Source organism: Bison bison, unplaced genomic scaffold (assembly GCF_000754665.1).
Source record: "Bison bison bison isolate TAMUID 2011002044 unplaced genomic scaffold, Bison_UMD1.0 scf7180017462949, whole genome shotgun sequence".
Taxonomy (NCBI): domain Eukaryota; kingdom Metazoa; phylum Chordata; class Mammalia; order Artiodactyla; family Bovidae; genus Bison; species Bison bison.
In genome coordinates this window covers 16,857-23,219 of record NW_011372993.1, presented here as the reverse complement: position 1 = coordinate 23,219, position 6,363 = coordinate 16,857, and the positions used below count along the sequence as shown (strand labels likewise).

Below are 6,363 nucleotides of genomic sequence, written 5' to 3'. Positions count from 1 at the left end.
AGAAGCTGCCTGCAATGCAGGAGACTCCTGTTCGATTCCTCGGTCAGGAAACCCCCTGAAGAAGGGATAGGCTACCACTACAGTATTCTTGGACTTCCCTTGTGGCCCAGCTGGTGAAGAATCTTCCTGCAATGTGTGAGACCTGTGTTTGATCCCTGGGTTGGGAAGATACTCAGGATACGGGAAAGGCTACCCATTCCAGTAATCTGGCCTGGAGAATTCCAATTTCTATACACTGTATAGTCCGTGGAATTGCAAAGAGTCAGACATGACTGAGCAACTTTAACTTTCCCAAAGAGATGAAAATAAGCACTGATGAAAGAAAGCAAAACACATATAGATGGAGAAACATATCATGTTCTTGGACTAGATGAATTTATATAGTTAAAATGAATATACAACCCAAAGCAATCAATAGATGCAATGCAATACCTCTCAAACTACCAACAATATTTTTTCATAAAACTAGAACAAATTATTTTACCATTTGCATGGAAACACGTAAGACCTTGAAGAGCCAAAGAAATTTTGAGAAAGAAGAATCGAACTAGAAGAGTCAAACTTTCTGACTTCAGACTACACCACAAAGATATCAAGAGAGTATGAAACCTGCACAAACAGAAATATAGACCAATGGATCAAAATATAAAGTCCAAAGATATATTAATGCACCCATTATCTTTAACAATGGAGGTAAAAATATGCAACAGAAAAATGTATTTTCTTCAAAAAGTGTTACTGGGAAAACTGGACAGCTTTGTGTAGAAACTAGAACACTATCTAACATCATGTTCAAAAGTAAACTCAAAATGGATTACAGATGTAAATGTAAGACAGGAAAATATAAAACCCTTATAATAAAACATAGGTATAACCTCCCTAAAATAAGACACAGCAAGATCCTCTATGAACCATTGCCTAGAGTAAAGGAAATAAAAACAAATTAAAAAAAAAGGAACCTAATTAAGCTCTATAGCTTTTGTACAATGAAGGAAACTAATTAAGGTGAATATGTAGGCTTCAGTTTTATGTGGTTATGGTTTCAGTGGGTCTGCCCTCTGATGCCCTCTTGCAACACCTACCATCTTACTTGGGTTTCTCTTACCTTGGTCGTGGGGTAGCTCTTCATGGCTGCTCCAGCAAAGCGCAGCTTCTGCTTCTTACCTTGGAGGATGGGTATCTCCTCACTGCCCCCCTCCTGACATTGAACGTGGAATAGCTCCTTTAGGCCCTCCTGAGCCAGCACAGTCACCGCTCCTTGGGCGTGGGGTTACTCATCTCGGCTGCTGCCCCTGGCCTCGGGCGTGAGGTACCTCCACCTGGAGACCATCCCTATGGAAGAGAAATGCAAAAAGGCTGTCTGACAAGGCCTTACAAATAGCTGTGAAAAGAAGAGAAGCAAAAACAAAACAAAACAAAACAAAGGAAAAAAAGGAAAGATATAAGAATCTGAATGCAGAGTTCCAAATAATAGCAAGAAGAGATAAGAAAGCTTTCCTCAGTGATCAATGCAAAGAAATAGAGGAAAACAACAGAATGGGAAAGACTAGAGATCTCTTCAAGAAAATTTGAGATATCAAGGGAACATGTCATGCAAAAATGGGCTCGATAAAGACAGAAATGGTATGAACCCAACAGAAGCAGTAGATATTAAGAAGAGGTGGCAAGAATACATGGAAGAACTGTACAAAAAAAGCTTTTGTACAACAAAGGAAATAATAAGCAAGGTGAAAAGACAGCCTTCAGAATGGGAGAAAATAATAGCAAATGAAGCAACTGAAAAACAACTAATCTCAAAAATATACAAGCAATTCCTGCAGCTCAATTCTAGAAAAATAAACGACCCAATCAAAAAAATGGGCCAAAGAACTAAACAGACATTTCTCTAAAGAAAACATACAGATGGCTAACAAACACATCAAAAGATGCTCAACATCACTCATTATCAGAGAAATGCAAATCAAAACCACAACGAGGTACCATTTAACACCAGTCAAAATGGCTGCGATCCAAAAGTCTGCAAGCAATACATGCTGGACAGGGGGTGGAGAAAGGGAACCCTCTTACACTGTTGGTGGGAATGCAAACTAGTACCGTGACTATGGAGAACAGTGTGGAGATTCCTTAAAAAACTGGAAATAGAACTGCCATATGGCCCAGCAATCCCACTGCTGGGCATACACACTGAGGAAACCAGAATTAAAAGAGACACGTGTACCCAAATGTTCATCGCATCACTGTTTCTAATAGCCAGGGCATGGAAGCAGCCTAGATGACCATCAGCAGATGAATGGATAAGAAAGCTGTTCTACATATACACAATGGAGTATTACTCAGCCATTAAAAAGAATACATTTGAATCAGTTCTAATGAGGTGGATGGAACTGGAGCCTATTTTACATACTGAAGTAAGCCAGAAAGAAAAACACCAATACAGTATACTAATGCATATATATGGAATTTAGAAAAATGGAAATGATAACCCTTTATGTGAGACAGCAAAAGAGACACAGATGTATAGAACAGTCTTTTGGACTCTGTGGGAGAGGGAAAGGGTGTGATGATTTGGGAGAATAACATTGAAACATATATAATATCATATATGAAACAAATCGCCAGTCCAAGTTCGATGCAGGATACTGGTTGCTTGGGACTGGTTGAGACAGGTGCACTGGGACGACCCAGAGGGATGGTACAGGGAGGGAGAAGTGAGGGAGGGTGGGTCCGGAATGGGGAACACGTGTATACCTGTAGTGGATTCATGTTGATGTATAGCAAAACCAATACAATATTGTAAAGTAATTAAATTCCAATTAAAATAAATATATTTATATTAAAAAAAATTATTCACGACCAAGATAATGAGAATGGTATGATCACTCCTCTAGAGCCTGAAATCCTGGAATATGAAGTCAAGTGGGCCTTAGAAAGCATCACTACGAACAAAGCTAGTGGAGGTGATGGAATTCTAGTTGAGCAATTTCAAATCCTGAAAGAGGATGCTGTGAAAGTGCTACACTCAATATGCCAACAAATTTGGAAAACTCAGCAGTGACCACAGGACTGGAAAAGGTCAGTTTCATTCCAATCCCAAAGAAAGGCAATGCCCAAAATTGCTCAAACTACTGCACAATTGCATTCATCTCACATGCTAGTAAAGTAATGCTCAAAATTCCCCAAGCCAGGCTTCAGCAATACGTGAACTGTGAACTTTCAGATTTTCAGGCTGGTTTTAGATAAGGCAGGGGAACCAGAGACCAAATTGCCAACATAAGCTGGATCATCAAAAAAGCAAGAGAGATCCAGTACATCATCTACTTCTGCTTTATTGACTATGCCAAAACCTTTCACTGTGTGGATCACAATAACCTGTGGAAATTCTGAAAGGGTATACCAGAGCACCTGACCTGCCTTGGAGAAACCTATATGCAGGTCAGGAAGCAACAGTTTGAACTGGACATGAGACAACAGACTAGTTCCTAATAGGAAAAGGAGTACGCCAAGGCTGTATATTGTCACCCTGATTATTTAACTTCTATGCAGAGTACATCATGAGAAACGCTAGGCTGAAAGAAGCACAAGCTAGAATCAAGATTGCGAAGAGAAATATCAATAATGTCAGAGATACAGATGACACCACCCTTATGGCAGAAAGTGAAGAGGAACTCAAAAACCTCTTGATGAAAGTGAAATTGGAGAGTGAAAAAGTTGGCTTAAAGTTCAACATTCAGAAAACGAAGATCATGGCATCTGTTCCCATCACTTCATGTGAAATAGATGGGGAAACAGTGGGAACATTGTCAGACTTTATTTTTCTGGGCTCCAAAATCACTGCAGATGGTGACTTCAGCCCATGAAATTAAAAGACGCTTACTCCTTGGAAGGAAAGTTATGACCAATCTAGATAGCATATTCAAAAGCAGAGACATTACTTTGCCTACAAAGTTTCATCTAGTCAAGGCTATGGCTTTTCCAGTGGTCATGTATGGATTCGTGAGAGTTGGACTGTGAAGAAGGCTGAGCGCCAAAGAATTGATGCTTTTGAACTGTGGTGTTGGAGAAGACTCTTGAGAGTCCATTGGACTGCAAGTAGATCCAACCAGTGCATTCTGAAGGAGACCAGCCCTGGGATTTCTTTGGAAGGACTGATGCTAAAGCTGAAACTCAAATACTTTGACCGCCTCATATGAAGCATTGACTCATTGGAAAAGACTCTGATACTGGGAGGGATTGGGGACAGGAGGAGATGGGGACAACAGAGGATGAGATGGTTGGATGGCATCACTGACTCAATGGACGTGAGTCTGAGTGAATTCCTGGAGTTGTTATTGAGAGGGAGGCCTGGTGTGCTGTGATTCATGGAGTTGCAAAAAGTTGGACATGACTGAGTGATTGAACTGAACTGAACTGAACTGAACTGTAGCCTTTAGATTTGGGAGAAAATAGTAACAACTGAAAAACTAACCAAAAAAATTTAATCTCCAAAATATGCAAGCTGCTCATGCATCTCAATACACAGCTACAAATACTACTCAGAAAACCTAACCAAAGAAGATGTACTAAGAGACACAGAAAAGTTGCTCAGCATCAATCATAAGAGCGGTGCCAATCAAAACAACCTTGAGGTATTATTTCACACTGGTCAGATTAGCCATGATTAAAATGTCTACAATATAATTGCCGGAGAGGGTGTGGAGAAAAGGGAACCTTTTTAAACTGTTGATGGGAATGCAAACTGGCACAACCATTATGGAGAATTTTGTGGAGACTCCTTAGAAAGTTGAAAATAGAAATGCCATATGACCCAGCAATCCCGCTCCTGGGCATGAACCACAGGAAACTAGAATTGAAAGAAACATGTGAAGTAATATTTCAATAAACATTTGTCTATTCTTAGATGCAGAGAAACCCATTTTTCTAGAGAATACTCTTATTGATTCTGTACGGACTTCACCCTGCCAGCAGTTAGGCAGGCACAATCCTAACAGCCCCGCATTACGTTCTCAAATTATCTACCCTTCAGATTTATGAGCAGGATCTAAAGCATCTCTAATCATGTTCCATAGAGAAAAGTTGTCAGTCGGGACTTTTTCTGGGTCATGCAAAGTGTAGTAAGTTTTTAGCTGTTTCCCTACCTTTTCCCAGGTATCTAGCTTATCGGTGCCCTCTTCTGGAAACCAAGGACATTGCTCTTGTACAAATGTAAAAAAGGATTGAATACTAGCCTTCTTAACTTTAATTCCTCTTTTATTTAACAATTGCAAGATTACTCCTATAAAGAGTTGCTGTTCTTTTGATTCGTTGTTACCCGTGTCAGTGATTTCTGTTTTCAAGGAAAGATTCAACACTACCCACTCTTCCTCACCCTAACTATCTTATTCAGGGTGGTCTGCAGTAGCCCCTAAGTGGGGTCCTAGCCATCCCAAAAACGACAATGGGGAGACTTACCTTAGGGTTCCTGTGCCGGGCACCACTAGCCAGGGTCCAGCCCCAGCAGGATCCAGGGATACACTCAGGATGAATGGCGCCGGCGAGACAGAAAGTAAAGGAGAGAAAAAGAGGCTGATACCCCTTGGTTTACACAGAAAGCCAGTAAAGGCCCTGACATGGAACTTGCTCTGTTCACAGAGGCCACAGGCACCCTCTCAATGGAGCGAAGACGCAAAGCGCTTTCTCCCTGGAGCGAAGACACAGAGCGCCTTCTCAATTGGGTCTTAGAAGCCTGGGCAAAAAAGTGAACTCAGAGAGCCTCTGTGCTCCAGGGAATCTGCCTGAGAAAAACAGAGAGAGAGAGAGAAAGAAAGAGAGAGAGAGAGAGAGAGAGAGAGAGAGAGAGAGAGAATGACATGAGGAGACCCAGCTTAGGTGAAACGGGTCTGCAGCTCTATTTTCAAAAGGGGCTTTTATACCCTGAGTTACACATTTCCAGAAGTGAAAGATACAAAGTCATGCGGAATCAGCTCAACATTCCATCAGTTTTACCTTTATCAAAACCAGGACATTGTCTGCATAACTTTCCACAAACAAGAGTCTTATGTTATGTACATTATCTTCTGGCCCTGTGGCCTGTTAACATTTTGAAACTCTTTCTTAATAAAAGTTTGTCAACCAGAAACCCTGCTTTCCCTTTATCTTTCCAGTCTGCAGTCCCCCTCTGTTGAAACAGAGCAGTAGGACTCTGCAGTAGGAAACAGAGCTACATTCTTGTGGAGCAAAGGTACAGTGGGTTACAACAAAGAAAGAACTTATTAACTCAAGGGTCTTATGTTGCTAATGCCAAGGCTACTGCTTGTTTTTCTTGCATGCCATCTATACTAGCTAATGCACTCCCAGGCTCACATTGGGTAAAGGACAAGCAAACTC

The 6,363-nt window shown here is 41.0% G+C and overlaps 1 pseudogene; it reads right to left on the bottom strand.

The window, feature by feature from the left end:
* Positions 1-1,270: 1,270 nt before the first annotated feature.
* LOC104982987 overlaps positions 1,271-6,363 on the bottom strand; it is a 13,157-nt pseudogene continuing 8,064 nt past the window's right edge.